The sequence below is a fragment of the Cornus florida genome, unplaced genomic scaffold (assembly GCF_030987335.1).
Source record: "Cornus florida cultivar Cherokee Brave unplaced genomic scaffold, ASM3098733v1 CherokeeBrave_3.0.0_Hap2_Chr09, whole genome shotgun sequence".
Classification (NCBI taxonomy): domain Eukaryota; kingdom Viridiplantae; phylum Streptophyta; class Magnoliopsida; order Cornales; family Cornaceae; genus Cornus; species Cornus florida.
The window spans coordinates 39,248,742-39,272,195 of NW_026775579.1; positions in this window are offsets into that span (position 1 = coordinate 39,248,742).

Genomic DNA, 23,454 nt, shown 5'->3' on the forward strand with positions numbered 1-23,454 from the left:
GATTTTCTTGCATTTTGTATATACTTGCTTTCATTAAATGAAATATAAAAAATAAAAAATTACCATTGTGCCCTTTTATGTAGTCATGCATACTTTATGATTTATCTTGGGCTTGATCTCATATCTATATATATTTTTTTTGTTGTACTATATTGCCTTAGAATGCTTGATTTACTTATCTTATCCCATTTGATAATTGATGTGAGTATGCTAGTGTGGTTATTCAAGTAGGTTGTTGATTCCAAGTTTAGGGGTATACTCTTTCCTAATGGATCACTACCGGGCTTCATGTCTTTTCCACCACGGTATATTCTTTCCATCTTTTCCATTATTCTCATTGCACATTGAGGATAATGTGTGGTTTAAGTTTGGGGGTAAGGTGACTTTGTTACATTCTACTTAAGTTTGAGACTTAATTGCATGATTTAGATTTGGGATCCATTTGAGCTATGATTTTGATCTTTTGAGGACCATGATACTTAGAATTTAAAAATTACTTGACTTGAGAGTCCAATACTCCTTGTATGCTTTGTGGATGCCATTTAGGAGTAAATTTTTCAAAAGACTGATATCTTGCTTGCATTTGTGGTCCACATCATCCTGATTTTGTGATTGTTTTAAGATTCACTCTAGGATTCTACACTAGCACAGGCACACACTAGCATTCATTTATGGGGTACATGCTTTGTTGATTATTGAATTAGTTATATCTTAATTGAGCTAGTAGTGCATTGAAAGTTTTCATCTTGACAAAAGTGGATAACAATCCCTTTTCATTAAGTAACCGGGATTCTAGCCTCATCAAGCACTGAATTTCTCACGCCAAAAGGTGGAGGGCCCAAACTCTAGATTAATAATAACCTGAAAAAAAAAAAAAAAAAAAAAAAAAAAAAAAAAAAAAAGTGACTTATCCCAAAAGGTGAGAAGTGGGAAATGATTAGATGGAGATTATTTTGATTTGTAACCTAATTGATTTGAGCTTGTAAGTCCTTAGGGGTGTTTAAACGCCTAATGCCCTAAAGCCGTCTGGTTTGGGAGTCATTGACCTAACGCTCGATCTCATGGATCGCTAGAAAGCTTAATAGACCAACATATTACACCATGCTTTCATCTTTGATAATCTAGGATAGTTAAAAAAAAAAAAAAAAAAAAAAAAAAAAAAAAAAAAAAAAAAGTGCACCTAGTTGAATAAAGCTTTAATAAAAGGTCCACTCTTTATTTTGATGATCGGGACTAGATTTGTGTGCTAGTTTGAGGTTAAGGATATGATCATTTCCCTAGTTGGCTTAAATAGCAACATATTTGATGCCGGTTCACTTAAAAGGATTCTAGAGTTGTTTTGATTTGCATGATCATTTTCTTGATGTGTGGAGGACCATACTTGCTTGCTTGATGTTGAAATTTTAGGAGATTGCTTAGAAAGGGTAGAAAAATTGCATACTTAAGGTAGTTTTCTCCCAATGCTTGTTTTGTATATTGGTACCTCTCTTGTGAGAAAGAGAACAATGTTTGTGGGTATCATTTCTGGAAACCCTCACGAGACTTCACTCGTCCGCTAGGGGTAACCTAGGGGTTTAAAAGGTTTGTTGCATGCGCTAAATGCAATCGTGTTCCCTACGAAAGTGGCACTATCCTTTTATTGCTTTCTAGTTCATAGTGTTATAGATGTTTATTTATTTTTTCTCCTTGTAGTTCATTGCTAGGGACTAGCAATATCTAAGTTTGGGGGTGTGATGAGTGCTCAAACGTGACGCATTTTAGCACCTAAGCGAGGGTATTTTAGTCCATTCATCCATCTTTTTTTTTCCATTTTAGTACTTATTTGTGTTTTTGTCTACTTCAGGTAAATAAGGTTTAAACAGACTAAAAATGGTCTATTACAGCCTTTTTGGAGACAAACAAAAGTTCGTAGAAGATTTCAAAAAAATCCGGAAAAAGGTCAAAAATGCTGAAATTTTGAATGGATCGAAGATTTCTCCGATCGATCGAAAATGTGCTGGCAGCGAGCTGTTTTATTCCCGCGCGCCCAAACTGCACCTACCACATAATTGCGGGATTAGATATTTTTGGGCTGTATTTCTCACTCAGTGACTAAGAAAAGGACCTTGTAGTTAAAGGGAATTGAACCATTTTTGTAATCTATCAATATATATATCTTTAGTCTTCAATTTTATTTTATTGTAATTTTATTTTTCTCACTCTAGAAAAGTTAGAGATTAGGGTTAGAAGAAAAGAGAAGAGTGGAGGCACCAAGAACACATCTCAAGATCTACACACACTCTCTCTCTAGAATTCAACAAAGAAGAAGAGGAAAAAGATGGAGCCATGTTTGGGGATTGCCCTTGAGGGTTCCAAGATCACAACAACCTCCTCCATGATTGGCTAGACTTCTCCGTGGGGCTTGGATGAGCCCCAAGTTTGTAATCTAAACCTCTATCTTTTTCATACTTTTTGGGGAATAATATCTTATGATTAATGTTTTAGCCTTGTGAATTTAATGAATCTTGGTATATTTCTATGATTTCTATGATTTAATTCTTCCTATTAATTCTCCAATTTATTTACATGTCTAAATGTGATTAAATTGGGAATTATGTCTTACATGATTCATATGGTTTAATTATTCCTATTGATTCTCTTTGTGATTACATGTTGTTTTATGTGTGATTATTTGGGAATTGATCTCTACACTAGTTTCTCTATGTTAGTTGCATGTCTATGTGTGATTAATTAAAGATCTAGTGATGGCTATGCATGGTATTCATTGAATGGGTTTGTCAATTAATTTAATGAATTATTCTTATGCTTGATGGGTTGTTCTACAATTTAATTCATGCTTGTAGGTAGGTAGACAATCTTTACTTGATTTGATATTCCATGGCTTATTATTACAAATTTCCATGATTGTCTAGATTGATGTGTACTACAATTGTAACTAGTTTGATGGGTCATGCTTAGAATTGATGGGTTGTTCTACACTTAGTTTATTTATTGGTTAGGTAGACAATTCATACATGAATTTGATGGTCTCTACTTAATATTGCAATTGGAGTCGCATTTTGTTCACAAGAATGTTTTCCCGAAATTAGTTAAAAGTGTGTAGTTTGGTGAACGAGATTGGTGGTGATTCCAATGCATTCCAATACCTCACTTCTTATCCCTTAAATCCCTATCTCAACTTAGTTTATTTTAATTGCATTTTAATTAATTGAATTTTAGTGTAATCAAATAATCAATCTCTCATTTGCAATCTTGTGATCCACTAGAGTCGAAGTTAAATTCTAACACGTATAATCCCTTGGGACGATCCCTATTCACTCTTGCTACGTTAGTAGTAGTGGTTTTTATTAATTTAAACTTGACCTAAAAGGCTTTTCTTGAACCGCACATTCACTACATTATTTTGGCGTATACAAGCGGCCTTGTCAGATATCTTTGGCATAATCTAAAGAAAAAAAAAATTGAATAATGAAAATGACTAGCTTAAGTTCATAGCCTTGCTAACTCGAGTTATTAAGCCTTTGGAGTATCCTTACACTTAGCACCCTAAAGCCATCCGGTTTGGGAGTTGTTGGCCTAACACTTGCTATATGGGTTGGTTAGAAAGCTTAAGGGACTTAGGCATTACACGGTCATTCACAAAAATAAAAATAAATAAATATGGTTAGTTTGAGTTCGTAATCTTGCTAACTCGAGTTATTAAGCCCTTGGAGTGTCCTTATACTTAGCACCCTAAAGCCATTCGGTTTGGGAGTTGTTGACCTAACACTTGCTACATGGGTTAGTTAGAAAGTTTAAGAGACTTCGACATTACACGACCATAATATATATATATATATATATATATATATATATAAAGAAGAAATTGTATTTTTGAATAAAATCATACCGTAGAGACCTCATTCAAAAGGGAAATTCAATGATTTGAAGACTTGTGTTCTTGAAATGGGAAAAAGAAGGTAAAAGCTGCATTTTGGGAATCTGGTTCACTTTAAATGAAGTTAGAAATGATTTCTTTTATAGATATGACAATTGAAGTATTTATATAGATTATGATGTTGATGCATGAGAATTGAAAGATGTTTAACCATTTTGTTATATCAAGGCTTCATATACACAAGGTAGTCTTCATAATGATTCTATCTCCAATTTTATCTCTATTCTAAGTTGCAAATAAGCTTTGTGGATCTTCTTGCACCATGTTTGATGTTTGTGGGTACCATTTCAATTGTTGTCATTTTGTTAAGTACTTCATTTTGGTTTTGCTATGGGACTAGCAAAATGTAAGTTTGGGGGTGTGATAAGCGCCGAATATAGCATATTCAAGTGCCCTTATTTGCATTAGTTAAGTCCATTAGTTGGTTCTATTGTATAGGTTATCTTTATTTGCATGTTTTTGTATATTTTCAGGTTTGTTTCCCAAAAAAGAGTAAAAATAATGTTTTGGTGAGTTCTTGAAGATCAAAGCATGCCGGGCCGGGATCTACAATTTTGCCAAGCTTAGATGTGCCATTGAACTCATGGCACTCTTTGCAAAGTGCTAAGAAGAAGGATAACGTCATCGGGCCAAGCCAAAGTCAATTTAAGTAGGAGAAATGAGCCTTGGTGGTACCATGACGGGCACCAGCCAGCGCCCACCAATTGCTGCGGGCGCTCAAAGGCAATAGATTTCAGATTTGGCAGGGCCCCGCCATACGATGCGGGCGCCCGCCAGTTGCTAACAACAGCCCCAAATGCCCCATTGCTAGTGCGTGGATGCCAGCCTTGACACCTCACGGGCGCCCGCCATCCGATGCAGGCGCCTGCCAAGCTTCAGACAGCCGGTCGTGGGTTACATTGTTTCACCCAATATTGTCCCCTTGATTGAAAGGATGGCTCTACACTGCTCTAGGGATTTCTAGCCATGAGATTAATTGAGTTTGGTAGGATTTTTGGTCTATTTGTGTGGCTTGAATCATTGGAAATCATCATCCAACATTGTAAGGATTTCTAGAGAGAGAAATATTGTGTTCTTGAGAGCTTGGGTTGTATCTTGCTGCTAGGGGAGAAAATGGAAGGGTTGGTCCTCTCAACCTCTTCCTCCCTTACTTCCATGGGTAGCTAACTCCCTTTCTAGGGAGGTAATGAAACCCTTCTTTGTAAGCATGCTTTAGTTTTGTTTAATATGGGGAATGAAGAATGTATATGGTATTTTCATAATCTAGAGCTCTACACAAGTTGTAATGGATCTTAATTTCTATAAATGATTATGTTGAATCTATTATCTTATCTTAGATTATATTTTCTCATGATTATATAGATTGCATCTTCATAATGAGAATGGAGACGAGATTATGAAATGGTGTTTCATGGCATGTTGTATGAAAATTTTGATAGTCCATAGCTTAGGGCCTCCCTTTGATGTATTATTCTTGGATTTTGACTTCATGTGCTATTACCATATTCCTTGAAGAGTTTGATAGTCCCTAGCTTTATGAGCATGTCATAAGCTACACCCTAGTTTAAGTAGTTCAAGCATGTAAAACTTTGATGGATTATGCTTACTTCTTAATTTTATGAATTTCTTGAAGTTAATGTAGCAATCATGTATTGCTACATATCATGATCATATGCATAAGTTGTTCCCCAAGTTACTCACAAACAAGCATATTTATATGGTTGGTGGTTGATTCACTTCCCTAGCCCTCTCTACAGCAGTTCCTCTCATCTTAAATTCCTTCCATTTACTGTTTTCTACAATTTTCAGTTCCTAGTTCTAAGTGACAAACAAACCAAACCTTTTACATCTCTTCCCTCAAGTAAAGTGATCTTGTAATCTTGGTTGCCATAAACTAGCATTCCCTATGTTTCCTTGCCTCATCTCTCCGCTCATGCAAAACACCATCCCATATGAAAGTCATGATTGGATCAACCCAGCTCAACTCATATGGTATGACATTAACTTATCGAGGGTCCGAACCAGACGGTTCTTCAAAGATGGATGGTTGACGTAACACATCAACCGGTATAACCCTTGCCAATGTTTCTCCAGAACTTGATGCACTACAAGACAATCGATCGGCATCTTCATTGTATTCCCTCGGCAGTTGGATGAATTGATCTATTTAAAGTCTTTTCTTTCGCGCATAACAGCAGAGTGGTATGCCTCCATTGTCTCGTCTTTGGTTCCATATTCCCCAGTCACCTACCAGACGATCACTTGTGAATCACTAAAAGCAACCAAATTTTTTATCTTTAGTTCCTTGGCCAATTTCAATCCTGCCAACAATGTTTCATATTCAGCCTCTTTGTTGGTTGCTATGAGCTCAAGTCTAATCGCTTGAGTTAGCGTGGTGCTTTCTGGCATCTGCAGTTTGATCCTAATTCCTGCCCTCATTTAATTCGAAGAATCGTCAACGAAAAGCTTTCACGAAAAATCTCCAAGATTTTCCTCTGGGTCTCATATGTCACACTCCAGCGGGAAGTTAGCCACCACTTGTCCTTTGATGGCCATTCTGGGTTCATATGTTATGTTAAATGAGCTCAACTCTATAGCCCACTTTATCATTCTTCCTGACCGATATGGCTTATGCAGGATCATCTTTATAGGAAAAGTGGTTAGAAGGACAATAGGATGGGATTCAAAATGATGCCTGAGTTTCTTTTTTGCATTTACCAATGATAGGATCACTTGTTTAGCCTTTGAGTACTTTCTTTCTAGGTCGGCCATTGTTTTGCTAACATAAAACACTGGGAACTACTTATCTTCTTCACAATGCACTAGAACGGCACTTGTTGCAATACTGGACACACCAAGGTACATAAAAAGTTTTTCACCTGGTTCGGGGGCAGATAAAACTAAAGGGTATATATTCTTTCAAGTTGGTCAGTGCCTGTCATTGCTCATCCCCCGAGGCCTGCCTTCCATTACCTCTTATTGTATTAAAAAATGGTTTGCAACGATCTGACAGCTTAGAAATGAATCGACTCAGTGCGGCTATTCGACCGGTGAGTGTTTACTCCTCTTTGACCGTTCTTGGTTCTGCATTTTTTATCAGAGCTTCTGCTTGGGCTGGACTAACTTCAATTCCTCTGTTATTGACCACGTGTCCCAGGAACTGTCCAGAACCCACGCTGAACGAGCACTTGGTTGGATTAAGCTTCATACCATACCTCCTCAGTACCCCAAACACATCTTGCAAATGCTCCAGGTGACCGTCTTTCTTTTTACTCTTGACCACCATGTCATCAATATAGGCCTCTACAGTTTTCGCCATTTGATTTTTCAAAATCTTGTTGACCAGCCTTTGATAAGTAGCTCCAATGTTCTTTAGTCCGAACGGCATGACTTTGTAGCAATAGATTCCTCATTCGGTGACACAAGAAGTTTTCTCTTCATCGTTCGGGTCCATAGGGATTTGGTTGTAGCCTGAGTAAGCATCCAAGAAGGTTAATCGATCATACCCAGTGGTGGTATCCACTATTTGATCATAAGGATACCGAAAGTGACCTGGGCTTGATACGATCCAGATTGTTGAGAACGAGTGGGGTAAGAGTAGCTGAAATGGAGCAAGTCCTCGCTGAGCGGGCCCAGGTCCAGGAGGTCAGTAGAGAAGCCCGCAGTAGGATGAAAGTAGGCCCAAACAAAAGGAAAGTAGACAAGGCCAACCTATCACAAGAAAATCAGTTAGAAAGCTTCAGGAGTGGTTGTAACCGTCTATAAATAGACGAAAAGGAGAGGGAAAAAGGGTTGGAAAATGTTTGAAGTGCATAATTTCTCTTTCTAAATTGGGGAAAATTTACAGGATATGTTTAAGGGCCAGTACAGGAGCAGAACCGACCGGCTGAGCAGGTCAAGAGAACTCAGAAGCCGAGTCACCATAGCACTCAGTGCGTTCGGATTATAAATGCAATTCATGGCCGACCTGAATAGACAGCAGAGTCAGAGGAGCTGCACAAAACGCGACTACGCCAAGCATAGATAAAGAGGAGGATTGGTAGTGTGCATATTTTGCATCAGCAGAACGCATCCGCACAGAAAAAGTTTGACAAAACGGACCTGTTGCGCGTTCAAACCCTTCATGAAGATCCACTGGTCGTCAGTTTAACGGTAGCAGAATGTCTGGTGCAAAGAGTTCTGATTGATCCAAGAAGCAATGCAAATGTTATGCCCAGAGTAACATTTGACCGGCGAGATCAAGCCGAAAAGGCTCAAACCCACAGGAAATCCGTTATTAGGGTTTGATGGGAAACGGGTGGAGCCCATTGGCATGGTAGAATTGATTGTGCAGGCTGCTGAAAGAATTCTGACAGAGACATGTGTAGTCGTTGAGATCCATCCCTCCTATAACCTTCTGATGGGAAAAAGGTGGATCCACAGAGTCCAGGGTATTCCATCAACTCTGCATCAAGTGATGAGATGTTTAGGTCCAGATAGGAACAAAGTGATTGACATTCATGGAGATCAGGTCGCGGCCAAAGAGTGCTACTCTGTAACTCTGAAGTCTGCTGGAAAAGGAAAAGCACCCATCCGTTCTATTAGCCCAAGATAACAATTGTAGGGTTCTCACCCAACAACAATGGGGAGGAGGAGCCTTCAATCTTGACCAAAGAACCTCTTATTGATGTGCAGATCGACCATGAGAAGCCAAACTGAACCACAAAGTGGGAACAAGACTTGCAAAAGGGGAGAAACAAGGGTTGATTGATTTCTTCTCTCAGAATGCAGATGTGTTCGCGTGGAGCCATTCAGACATGCCAGGAGTCAGTCCTTCTGTTTCTTGTCATTCTCTCAATGTAGATCTGAACGCAAAGCCTGTAAGGCAGAAACAGAGAAGGTTCACTCCAAAGCACAATCAAATTATAGCTGAATAAATTGATCGATTGCTCAATGTCGGGTTCATTAGAGAGGTCCAATACCCGGTTTGGCTCTCAAATATTGTTGTTATACAGAAAAAGAATAGGAAATGGAGAGTATGTATTGACTTCACCAATCTGAACAAAGCTTGCCCAAAGGATAGCTTCCCGTTGCCAAAGATTGACCAGATAGTGGATGCCACTACTAGATACGAATGGTTAACGTTCCTGGATGCGTACTCAGGCTACAATCAAATCCCTATGGACCCCATTGATGAAGAGAGAACTTTTTTTGTCACCGAGCAAGGAACCTACTGCTACAAGGTCATGCCGTTCGGACTAAAGAATGCTGGAGTTACTTATCAGAGGCTGATCAGTAAGATTTTCAAAAATCAAATGGGGAAGACTGTGGCGGCATACATTGATGACATGGTAGTAAAGAGTAAGAAGAAAGAAGATCACCTAGAACACCAGCAAGACGTGTTCAGCGTGTTAAGGAGGTATGGAATGAAGCTTAATCCAACTAAATGCTCATTTGGCATGAGTTCTGGCCAATTCTTAGGACACGTGGTCAATCATAGAGGAATTGAAGCCAGCCCAGCCCAAGCAGAAGCTCTGATCAGCAATACAAAACCAAAAATAGTTAGAAAGGTACAAGCACTCACAGGAAGAATAGCCGCATTGAGTCGGTTCATTTCTAAATTTTCAGATCACTGTAAGCCATTTTTTGATACAATACGAGGCCATGGAAGGCAGGCCTGGGTGGATGAGCAAAGACAGGCACTAACTAGCTGCGGAACCCTCCAGTCTGATCTACCCCTGAGTCGGGTGAAAAGCTTTTTATGTACCTCGGTGTGTCCAGCGTTGCTACAAGTGCCGTTCTGATTCGCTATAAGGAAGGAAAATAGTTCACAGTGTTCTATGTAAGCAAAACAATGGTAGAACCAGAAAGAAAGTATTTAAAGGCTGAACCAGTGATCCTAGCATTGGTAAATGCCAAAAGGAAACTCAGGCATTATTTAGAGTCCCACCCTGTTATCATTCTGACCACCTTCCCTACTAGGATGATCCTGCATAAGCCAGATCTGTCGGGAAGAATGATAAAGTGGGCTATAGAACTGAGCTCATTTGACATAACTTATGAACCCAGAACAACTATCAAAGGTCAGGAAGTGGCTGATTTCTTGCTAAAATGTGATATCGAAGGCTTGGAAGAGGATCGTGAAGGTTCTTCATGGAAATTTTTCGTCGATGGCTCGTCAAATCAAATGGGAGCAGAAACTAGGATCAAACTCTAAACACCAGAGGGTACCACGCTGAGCCAACGATTAGACTTGAGTTTAGCACAACCAATAATGAGGCTGAATACGAAGCATTGCTGGCTGGACTGAAGTTGGCTAATGAATTGAAAATTAAAAGTTTAGTTGCTTTTAGTGATTTGCAACTAATAATCCAGCAGGTAACTAGAGAATATGGAACCAAAGATGAGACAATGGAAGCCTACCATTCTGCTGTTCTGCACGAAGCGAAAGACTTCGATCAGATGAAATTCATCCAATTGCCGAGAGAATATAATGAAGATGCCAATCAATTGGCCTATAGTGCATCTAGTTTTAGGGAAACGTTGGCTAGAGTTATCCCAGTTGATGTGTTGAACAAGCCATCCATCTTTAATGAACCGTCTAGTTCGAACTCTCGGCAAGTTAATGTTATACCATACAAACCGAGTTGGATTGACCCAATCTTTACTTTCATACAGGATGGTGTGCTACCTAAGCGGAAAGATGAGGCAAGAAAGATCAGGTCAAAGGCTGCGAAGTATGCTATTGTGCAAAATCAGCTGTACAGACTGTCTTTTTTAGGTCCATACTTAAAATGTGTTACCCCCACAGAAGCTGGGCAGATCTTGCGAACCATTCATGAGGGTGTATGTGGCAATCACTCAGGGGGAAGATCTCTGGCGTATAAAGCGATGACGCAGGGGTCTTTTTGGCTGAGCATGTCACAAGATGCAGAAGAATTCTCCAGAAGACGCAATAAATGCTAAAGGTTCAGACCATTGATACATCAACCACCTGAAGACTTGCACGTAATGGCCACACCATGGCCTTTCATGTGATACCCCTCGGATCCGAGACACGGGTTGATCAGGCCAAGGCCCAAACTCGAGGGAATATCAGACAATTAACATTTTATAATGAACACAGAATACAAATTGAATTAAGAAATAAACTTTAAGCAAAAAGAAACTAAATATAAATCCTTTAAAAATAAATACTTAAATTCTAGTAATCCAAAACCTCCAATAAAATAAACAACTCGGGAATCCATCACTAGTGGACCCCTAATAAAAATCCAAACTGAACTAAATCAACTGAAATAAAATCCTGATATAAGCTGTGGAGAGAAATCCTACGTTGTCGGTAGAGTGAGTAGAAACCTCTGCTCAGCACGAACACGTCTAAGTTTGGAACTGTCGTGTACCTGAAAAATAGAAGTGGGTCAGGCCCATATGCAAGTTCTATACTTTTACAATCCAAACAGAGGCCCGATACGCATGTACATCCTAAACAATTCCACAATATCTAATAGTCCATAAATATATATATATAGTCACACTAAAGGACTCTCACTGGACTATAGGCCGGTCTTAACCTGAATAGAGGTAACATGCTAAAACGCACACGAGGTGGGCATGTGTACCTAAACCTAAACATGGTACACCTCTAACCATCGTATCCAGCTATGCATCCCAATGCATATACGCTTCTTAACCGTCGATCTTGAGACTCAAGCTCATATCGAGGTACCATAACAATATATTTAAAATCCATCCTAAATCCTAGTAGTGCCGCTCAACTAATCATTGCCATGACACTATAATTAAAAGGACTTAACTTTTAGTTAATCCAATTCTTAATCTAGAGTAGGTAGGTTTTGGTATTTTGAATCCAAACCATCCCTAGTATACCACCATCCTATACCAGTGTATACTATCCAATCATCCAGCAGTTGATAATATCAACAATTAAAGTAAACATCAACTAAATCCATATCTCCATCAATAATACTAACAGGCATAGTGAAAGCATCAATAAACAGAATTAGCTATATACATAAACATGTTCAGTTTTATATCCAACACTGATACTAACAGTCATAATGTAAGCATCAAGAAATATAGTCACCATATATATACAAACCTACTCAGTTTAGGTTGTTTCATAAAATCTGATATAATGATAGAATTATTTCAAATTATCATTCAACACTCAGCAGTTGATATTACAGACATTTAGAGTAAACATCAACGAAGTCCATTCCTCCAACAGTTGATACTAACAGTATTAATGCAAGCATCAAGACAGAATTACAGTATGTATATATATATACATGCTTAGTTTATACCACAAATCCATGATTAATATTTAATAACCATTCACAGACAGTTCATAGAACAACCTAAACAATTTGAACCACTTGCAGTCACAATAGTTTACATAACTTGCTAGAAACTGATTGATGTTCCACCTAGTAATCCTAAGTGATTTAATATTCATTCCTACATCCTCTGAAGTTCTAATACAACCAGAGAACTCATCTAAATCTTCACTTACAATCCTTGAACATCCCAGAAAATTCAAACCCATTCACTGTCTAAAGGAAAACACTCGAAAAATCAAAATAGCAGATCACTGGAGCAAGAGCCTGCTCCAAACAAATGTGAAACCAGCTCTTTGCCCTTGGAGCTGGCTCCCACATCCTTGGGAGCTGCCTCCCATCAAAGGGAGCCGACTCTCTCCAAAGGAGAGCCGGCTCTCCCCCTCTCTGCCTCGTCTTTTCGCCTTCTGTCTCCGTTTTACGCCCCTGCTACCTCACGCCATGATTTCCAGAGGCTGCAACCGAATCCCAGTACATTCCCAATCCATGCTTAAGTCCAGTTAGCATTACATACATGGCTTTAAATAGAGATTTATGCAAGCAAACATCATGTTTTAACAGTTTTACAAAGCATAAAAACATACTGATAAGTTTTAGTTTAAGCACGAACAAAGAATATTTTTAATTGATTCAATAATCCTAAAACTGTTTAAGAATTCAAAGAACATGAAGCCTAAGGGAGAGAGTAAGGATAGAACTTGCCTTACACCGACGTTCGTCTCAATTCTCCGGCGAATCCTTTGTTTGTTCTCTGTTCTTTCCCGGCCGTCTCCAAAACTTCTCTCAGCCTTACTATGTCGTAGTAATCTTCTAAAACCCTAGGCAGACATCCTAGGTGAGTATTTATAAGCCACACTACTCCTAGGCTCTCTCAACCCTAATTGGATTTACACGGCCCATGGAGAAATCTAGGTTAATCAATACCGGCTACTTATGAACTGTGTATACCTAATGGAACTATATAACAGTCACGTGAAAACTAACTAAATTTAATTAAATAAATGCATACCATTAATCAATATTTAAAACAACTAATTAAAACAAAAATAATCAAATAAATTAACTACAACTAATAAACCAATTAATCAAATATTCAATTAAACAAAACAACAGTAAATTAAAATAACAAATAAATCAATTAAATTAACACATAAGCACTTTAGCAATTAAAAACGAAATTTAAACAATAAAGTAAATCCCATTACTATCCTTTTGAAATTAGGGGTATTACATTTCGCGCAATGGGGGATGGATGTGGTTGGCCTTCTGCCGATTGCGAGGTCACAGAACAAATACGTTCTGCTAGCCACAGATTACTTTACCAAATGGGTGGAGGCAGAGCCGTATCCAAGTGTGACCCAAACTCAAGTAAGGCGCTTTATCTGGAGCAATATTATTTGCCATTTTGGTGTTCCAAGGTCAATTGTTATGGACAATGGGACTAATCTCGATAGCAAGCAAGTGAGAGAGTTGCTGGAAGAGTATGGAATTAATTAGAAGTTGGCAGCAGTTAGCTATCCACAGGCAAATGGTCAAGTTGAGATTATGAACAGAACAATCTTTTCCTGTATCAAGAAGAAGCTCAAAGATGAAAAAGGAAAGTGGTTCGACGAGCTTCTGAACGTCTTGTAGGCTTACAGAACAACCCCGACACGACCGACCAGGGAGAGCCCATTCGCTATGGCATACAGCACCGAGGCAGTAATACCAGTCGAGCACTTAGTTCCAACTGTTAAAAGCTTAGCATGGAACCAAGAGCATAATGATTGCATGTTAAGGTTTAATCTTAATCTGCTAGAGGAGAAAAGAGACGCAGCTGCAATAAGGCTTGCATCTTATCAACAGACGCTCGTGAATAGCTATAACAAAAGGGTGAAGCATAGAGACTTTGACCTTGGCTATCTGGTTCTGAAAAAGAAGGTGGGGATAGTCAAAAAGATGTTTTCACCATGGGAAGGTCCATACAGGGTTGCAGAAGTCATAGGAAAGGGGGCATACGTTCTGGAGACCATGGCAGAAAGGTTGGTCAACAAACCATGGAATGCCACGTCTCTAAAAAGGTACTACCAGTAGAAATAGAATTTAATTCTGAACAATGTTCATTCTGACTTGCATACTCGCAAGTGTATGAAATTCCCAAGATTTATGAAAGAAGTTTATTTTACTTAAAAAATTGATTGGCACTCTTCCCACTTAGCAAAGTAAATGGTAGGTGGCACTGCAAGCTGAACGCCAAACACATATATGAAAAAAAAAAAAAAAAAAAAAAAAAAAAAAACTAAGTGGCAAGTGGCATTCTAGCAGAGCGCCAGACACATAGCAAAGCGAGTGGCAACTGGCACTACGAGTCGAACGCCAGACTCCTACACAAAAAATAAGTATATACCGAGTGGCAAGTGGAATTCTAGCCGAGCACCAGGCACATAGCAGAGTGAGTGGCAAATGGCACAACGAGCTGAACGCCAGACTCCTACACAAAAAATAAATATATGCCGAGTGGCAAATGGTATTCTAACCGAGCGCTAGGCACATAGCAGAGCGAGTGGCAACTGGCACTACGAGCCGAACGCCAGACTCATGCACAAAAAATAAATGTATGCTGAGTGGCAAGTGGCATTCTAGCCGAGTGCCAGGCACTTAGCAGAGCAAATGGCAACTGGCACTACGAGTCGAACGCCAGACTCCTTCACAAAATTGAATACATGCCGAGTGGCAAGTGGCACTATTAGCCGAACGCCAAGCACTTAGCAAAGTAAGTGGCACTATTAGCCGAACGCCAACTCTTATGAAATGAAAATTAAAAAGAAAAAAATAATCAAGTTATTATGTCATTCAGGGTTAAAGAATAGAAGTTTTGCAAAAAATAGGTATATCATTCCCTTTTCATTTATTACAAAATAAGTTCCTGAGTACATGAGTTAATGTTCTGGAGGTACATGGATTCTTGAACACTTGTAAAAAAAAAAAAAAAAAATTGCTGCAGAGGTCCACAGAACTTTAGTTGGCAGGTTTCTCTCCTAGCCCAGACTCATTGTCTCCCCTACCATTACCCTCTAGCTCATTGTTAACCTCTCCACCGTTAGTTGCTTCATTATCTCTGGGGGGGAGAGTCAAGATGGATGACCCCCTTAGTCAGCGTAAGTCTGTCAGAGGCAACTGATGTGGAAGGGATGATAGTGGTGATAGGAAGGACGTTCAGAGGGTGAAAAGGTGGAGCAATCCCTGAAGCTGCAATCTCTCTGCATTCAATGAAGATATTTTCAGCAGGGTCACAGGGTGGATCTTGGTAGTTGCTTAGTGGACTGATGTTCAACGAAGCGTCCAGCTCATCAGGACCAGCACAGGTGCTAGATTCCCCCTCAGGGGGAGAACGATCAATGAAGCCATCTCTGCTCACACTTGTTCTGGTGAAGCGGACATGGAGAGCTCTCATGCCACCCTCAACTTTGCCAATGATGTTCAGCAAAGAAGAGCATTCATTTAAGAACTTCTCTTTTGAGTTTGCATGGGTCAACCATTCAGCAATAAGTGTGCGCTGAAGGTCACCCTTCTCAGCCTGCAGCAAATTCCTTTCAGTCAGGGCAACATTTTTCTCAGTCTTTAGGACATCAACCTCATCCTGAAGAGAGTCTCGTTCGGCTTTAAGGGCCTCTCGTTTAGCCTTTAGAGCATCCCTCTCAGTTGTCAGAGCATCCCTCTCAGTTGTCAGATCAGTCGTTTCCTTCTCTGACTCATTCAGCTTAACCAAGAGCTCAGAGTTCTTAGCCTCAAGCAAGTTCTCTGATTCAACAGATCTCTTAAGGCCAGTAGAGAGAGACTTAAGCTTCTTGTTCAGAGCTTCAATGCTCTTTTGGAAGGTAAACATCCCAAATAGAGTCTGCACAAGGGAAAGGATGCTCTGGTCAGTTCAACCATCAAATAATTAAAATGAAAAAGAAATGTATCTCAAGGGGAGGAAGAGTTACCTCAACGGCAACTGCTGGGAACCGCCAGTACATCTCACTAAAGGTCATCTTGTTCTGGATCTCAAGATCATTAGGAGTCCAGAAACCCTTGTAAAAAGCAAATGAAGTAAGAGGGTCCTGGAATAAAGAATTTGTGGGGCCAATGGTCGAGCCATCCTCACGGCTGAGCAAGGGGCACCATGGGAGAATGGATGGTGTGGAACCAGAGGTTTTGGCAGATTCACCTTCCGGTATGAATAACTGAGGAGGGGGCATATGACGACCGGGGATTTGTTTACAAACCCAGTGTGTCCTGTGATGACCTGAACCGGATCCAAAATGCAAAAGCTAAAAAGAAACATGGCCTCTAGAGATATAAATCATCCCTAAGACATAAAAGTGGCTTCCTGAAGAGTTCTAAGGCTCAACGGAAGCAAGAAGGAAACAAGGATTCCAAAACCCTACAAGAAATGGACCAAGGGCTAAATTGTCATTTCACCCAAAAAAAAAAAAAATGAGTGCTACTGAGCACACCATTGGAAAGAAAATGAAAAATTAATAAATTTAGACTCAAGAATCACCTAATTCGGAGTCCAGACGGAAAAGATATGAAAATAAAACGAAGAGGCATCCTCCGTTTAAGAGATAGCACGACCCTACCTTACTAAAACTAGTATAACTCTAATTACGATTTGATTTTTAAAGTGTGGTTGGTATCATTAGAAAGCTAACTTCAAGATCGTGAGTTTAGGCTCAAGAATGCCCTAATTTGGATTAGAAACGAAGAAGATATGGCCCTCTGAAGTTTACCTAAAAAATTTATCCAAGAAACTGAAAGGTAACCAAGCCCTAGGGAGGATCAGCCAGCTAATGTACAGTACCAACCAGCTGAAACCCAATCATCAGCCGGCTGATGTACACTACCAGCTGACCGAAATGCCCTTTTAAGAATGCAACTCTCGGGAAAAACACTGTGGACACTCATCCGTCGACCAATTTCTGCTATCAGCCGACCGATGGACCTGGTAGCAACAGAAAAAGTTGTTGTAAACCTTGGGGAAGATGCTTGGCTCAATCCTAAATCTATGCATGCTTCCTAAACGATCCAAACAAGTTTAAAAACCTCCTATGGACTCAAAAAAACATCCAAAACATGCCAAAAGAAGGAAGGACTTCAAATGACACCCCAATGCATGAATTTTTCATAAAAATTCATAAAATCTTCCAAAAATAGGTCAAAATTTGAAACTTAAGAGTTTTATGAAATGTAGACATGTACACAAATGTAAAAAGACATTTAAGATGCGTCCCAATGGTCCACGGCCTCAAAATAACCCCAATGCAAAATAAGACCTCTCTATGGCCAAAATGCCTTAAAATGCAATAAATGAAACCAAAATGCAAAACTTATAACAAAGTGGTGTTTGGCCCTTGGCCACACCTCATACATGATCATAGAGACTCTACGAAAGAAAAAGAATGGAATTCCCACGCCAATGCAACCATGGTAAAACAACAACTTGCGATTTTTTAATATTTCCATAATAAACCTTAAAAGTAAAAGTGCATAGAATACATAAAACATGTCATTGGCCTCCGGCCTCATCTTACACATGTTAAATACATTACAAAAGGTAAACTTATGTACACATTACATATATGGAATCAAATATATACATTTCGACATAAAAGGCTACAAGTGGCATTTCAAGCCAACCTTTACAAGAATTAAAAACCTTCAAGTCTGCAATCATCCAAGCAATGATGAATATAACGAACCAAGTCTTCGTACCTGAACAAAACCCCAAGTAACTTCGGGGTGAGTAAATGAGTTCACTCGTAGAGAATGAGCATGCATCGACTCGATTTCTTACAGATTTTTACATTAACTTGAAACAATTCTAAAGGAGCATGCTACCTAAAGTCTATGTCAAGATGAGACTCAGGGAGCTTTATAAGCTACCTTAGAACATTTCTAGCATAAATCACATTATTCAGGCAATTTAAACAGCATAAAGCATGTTATACAAAGCAATAAGATGTAGATTCTCAAAGTCCTTAACTTGAAATCTAAAACACGAAAACGACTAAAGTGGATCATGGCACCTAACGTCTATGTCCCAATGAATTTATAAGATCATTCCTAAGCTATATTTGAACATAAAAACATAAATCACAATATTGATGCAATTTAACTAACATTGGAACTTCCAATATAACGCATAAAACATGATTTCTCAAAGTGAACATCTTGAAACTTAAAATGGGAAATCAAATATGGAACAACAAGTTACAACATCTTCTAGTTATCAACTTGGAATTGAAATGCAAAATCAAATAAGGTGGACACTTGGACATCATGCCGGATCAGACCGACACCAAAGTTACTTTAGGGTTACTAGCCCACTGGTAACCACCCTATGTGTGCACTAGACTATAGAGGGACAATCCCCCGTACTAGAACCATGTCCTAGCCGTAGTCAAACAACGACATCCCCAAGTTTCCAAAATTAACAAGTTGTGCAACAACGTATATAGCAACATGTATATACAAGATAATCAACTATCTACCACGCACAACCAAATTTGGAAACACATACAATACATGCTCTAAGTCCACAACTATTATGGCATGAAAGATGTCAAATACAAGGTGTGTGTAATACCCCTAATTTTAAAAGGATATTTTTGGTATTTAATTTCTGATTTAATTGTATTTTTATTTGATTAATTGTTTTATTGTTTTATTGTGGTGTTTAAATTGAATTAATTGAGTTAAATGTTTAATTGGTTTTAATTAATTACTTGAATTAATTACTTTGATTAATTACCTGTTTAATTACTATACTTATTTAATTGTTTTATTTAGTTAATGTAGTGTTTATTTATTTTCTTTATGGCAACTTAGGGTTACAGTTTTAACTTTGGTTTATATTTCACGTATATGTGAGCCGCCGTCGGTTAGAACTGAGATAGTTTTATGGGCCGGTTAGAATTGGAGTTAGGGTTTAGCCTCTAATTGTACATGGATTAGGGTTAGTGTTAATATACACCTATAAATAAAAAGCAATACACGGTTTAGGGTTTTAGAAAAATAAATGTAATTTTTGTAAAAGCAGAGACCGTGAGATACAGAGGGAAAACAGAGAGAGATAGGAGAGAAAGGCTAGGTGGGATCAAGGAGGAAGGAACGTGGTTTTGTGGAACAACAGTGGGGAGTTTAACAGACAATTCAGAGAACAGTGGTGTTGAGTTTCAAATCTGAAACTCAAAGGTAAGTCTTTGTTCTTCTCTTTCCCTTTAATTCGTGTTCTGTGCATGCCTAGTTAGACTCCAGGGATTAAATCAAGGATAAAATGGATTTAAATAAACATTATAACAAGTGTTTTATGCAAGCATGAATTTTGTTTAGACTCATTGAAATAACTGCTTTGCATTTCCTTTTATGTTCTGTTATTTGTTTCTTCTGTGGTTTACGATTAAGCTTTGTTTTAGTTGAGATTAGTAATGCGATTGGATGTCTTGTAACTAATCTGGGATTAAGTTTGAACTCAAGAACAAGTATTTAGAACAATATATTAAAAAAAATCACTGAATTAATTTGTGGTTAGTTGCTTAAAATTTCTAATGGAGTTTCTGTAATCTTGTTTCAAAACTTGTGTTCCATACATGTTCTGATTGGATGTCATTGGTTTAAAATTTATCTAGGACTAAGATTGAACCAAGAATGATAATTAAAACACAATACAGAGGCTCTGTTAATCACCGAAGTCGAAGAAGACAAAGGGAAAATGGACAACGGCTGCTAAGGGAGAGAGAGCAGGCTCCCAAAACCCTTAAAGCCTGCTCCCAAAAAGTTGGAGCCGGCTCTAAGTGATTTAGAGCAGGCTCTAAGTGATTTAGTGCAGGCTTTAAGTGGTTTTGAGCAGGCTCTAAATTTTTAAAGAGCCTGTTCTCTTCTTATACATTACAGAATTGGTTTTTAGGGGCTGTTTGGGCTATACTGAGTGTATGCACTTTGTTTAAATTGTTTTAAGTAATGTATAGGACTATATAAGATTGGTATTATGATGGAAAAATATAAAATCATAATTGAATTGAAGAATAATGCAAGAAAAACCTAAGAGAAAACTGGTAGCTTGCACACTGTCTTGTTAGTTTTATTTACCAGAACTTGGCAAGGTTTTTTATATATATTCTAATTATATATAATCATATATTTTTATATAGTTATAAGTATGGTGAATTAATTTTATTTAACTATACTTAGGTTGGATTTAATTGATACTTAAATTGGTATAATTGTATCGATTTATCGGCTGTTGTGGAGGATTGGAACGCTATGATTTATTTTAGCAGTTTAAATAATTGGAGCATGATTTTTAGGTTTTGTATTGAATACCTAATGACATTGTATATGTATTAAACTAAACTGATGCATATTTCAGAGAATTGTTGATAAATTAATTAATGTTATTTTTATCAACTATGTGGATTGGAGGACTGTATGCACCGGTATAGGACGGTGGCATACTAGGGATGAATTAGTAAAACACTAAATCCTACCTATTTTGGAATGAGTTGGATTAACTATAAAAGGTTAAGTCCTACTTATATGGATGTCTATACACCGGTATGGGACGGTGGCATAATAGGGACGGCTCAGTTCAAAACACTAAGACCTACCTATATTGGGGATGGATTAGTTCAAACACTAAGTCCTACTTATATTAAAATAAGATGGATTAACTACAAAAGTTAAGTCCTACTTATAACTAGGTGTCAGGTCAATAAACCTTTTGAATGACACACTTGGAACGGACTTTATATAAATGTATATATGTTATGGTACTATGCTATGAGCTTGAGTCTCAGGAACATGGTTAAGGTGCGTATATCACCTAGGATGGATAGCTGGACAGTAGTTGTTGTTCCCTTGTAGGTCTAGGTACACATGACCACATTATGTGCGATTTGCATGGTATCTCTACTCAGGATGAGACAGACCTATTGGACTAGTGAGCGTCCTATAATGTGTACTTATACATATATGGACTACTCTAGATATTGTTGAGTCTATCTAAGATGTATCTGCGTATCGGATTTCTATTTGGATCGTAGTAGATCAGGACTTGCATGTGGGCCTGACCCACTCTCTTATTTTTCAGCTTGGTCGTGCAGAGCAGATACGGACTTCCATTCATCCGACTACGTAGGTCTACTATCTTATTTAGCTTTAAATTTGGATTTCAGTTATTTTTCTTTCCAGTTTGGGTTTTATTTTAGGGATCCATTTGAGGGATTCCCAAGTTGTTAGAAGTTTTGGAGTTTTGGATTTTATATTATTATTTTAAGGATTTTTATTAGAATTCTTCCAGCCATTTATTATTTATTTCTTATTATTTCAATTTGTATTCTGTGTTCGATTTAAATATTAATTGTTTGATATTTCCCTCGGGTTTGGGCCTAAGCCTGATCGACCCGTGTCTCGGATCCGAGGGGTATCACTGTTGGTATCATAGCTCTCCAGGTTCAAGTGTCTCTAGGGTGTTTCATATTAAGACTTTCGCGTAACGTTTTCTTTGGATTAGAGCTTAAGGTTAGGATTCATAATATTCCTTTACGGTTTGTTTTGAAAGTACTAATGTCAAGTTTATTCTAAAATTTCAAAATGTTTGGCACTAGGAAGAGGATGAGGGCCGCGATGAAAGCAAAGAAGGGCCCAAGGCCGAGGAAGGTTACTCCGGTGATTCCCCTACGAAGGCCGACCAAGAAGACGGAATTGGAGACTAGGGAGTTGATTCCAATAGGCGTTGCATCGGAGTACAAGTCAAGGAATGTTTCTTGCGTGCGGGATTGGCCACCATACTGTGGACCTAACACAACTTCGATGGTGCTCGAAGCTGAGCCAAGCGGAGAGGAAGACCCCGAAGAAGATCAGGATGGAGAAGATACCGGAGCATCCGAGATGGAGGGCACTGGAGTTCAGGAATGACTGCTCTTTTAAGAGTACTTATAATTACTAGTAGTGGAGGAGGTATTAGTAGGAATGTAGTACGGATTTAATCACGTACATTAGGATTATGTTAAAAAAATACCTTACGGTTATTTGTTTGACGGTTTTGGTTTGGAAAAGTTCTTAATAAAGTGAACTCACAGTTTTGGCTATTTTATTGTGTTTTGTGATGGCATGTGTGTGAGTTATACACATATGGTTTTATTAAGCTGTATTAGAATTTGTATGTTGGGCTCATAAATGTCTATCACGGTGGAGTGATTGGAGTTTTGAACAGGCAAACAGATATTTGCTTGTACGTACATTGCGTTGAGACAGGACGATTACTAATGAGTTTTTAAATGAACTTGTGTCAATCAATATGGTAGGTTTGGTTTAGAAGGAGGCATTCCCAGGATAGAATAATAATCTTAAAAAAAAAAAAAATTGGGATGATTGTGGAGTATTTCGTTTTGCCTTATGTGTTTTGCTCTACGGAGTATTTAGAAACATGAAATTTTCATGGATTAGTTAGTGGCACACATATGCAGTACACCTCAGGATATTTCTACACTGTTGGGCAATACTGCCATTTTTCATGAGAGTGATGTGCCTGTGACACTAGATATTGGTAGACTCGGATTTCTAGCCAATCCTTTGTCCTGGACATGCACACTTATGACGGGATACTTGGGATGGATTGGTTATCACTGCCATGCTCAAGTTATTTTTTTTTTTTTTGATGGGTCTATTGTGGTTACCATACCTAGTCGGGATGTTTACGCCGTTGCTATGCCACATTTTAGCGGTGTCACTAGCACCTATTTATTTCATATGGAAGAGGGGACTACTGTAGCATTGGATAATGTACCAATTGTATAGGATTTCCTGGATGTATTTCAGGAGATTCCTGGGTTGCCACCTAGTCGAGAGATTGACTTTGTGATTGACATAGCTCTAAGCATTACGCCTATTGCTAGGGCACCATATAGGATGGCACCGGTGGAGATGCTAGAGCTGAGGGATCAGATTCAGCAGTTACTCAGCCAGGGTTTTATTCGCAGGAGTACTTCACCCTGGGGAGCACCAGTTTTATTTGTAAAGAAAAAGGATGGTTCACTTCGGCTGTGTATAGATTACAGGGAGTTGAACAAGGTTACTATTCGTAACAAGTATCCATTACCCAGGATTGATGGTCTTTTTGATCAGTTGAAGGGAGTTACGTACTTCTCTAGGATT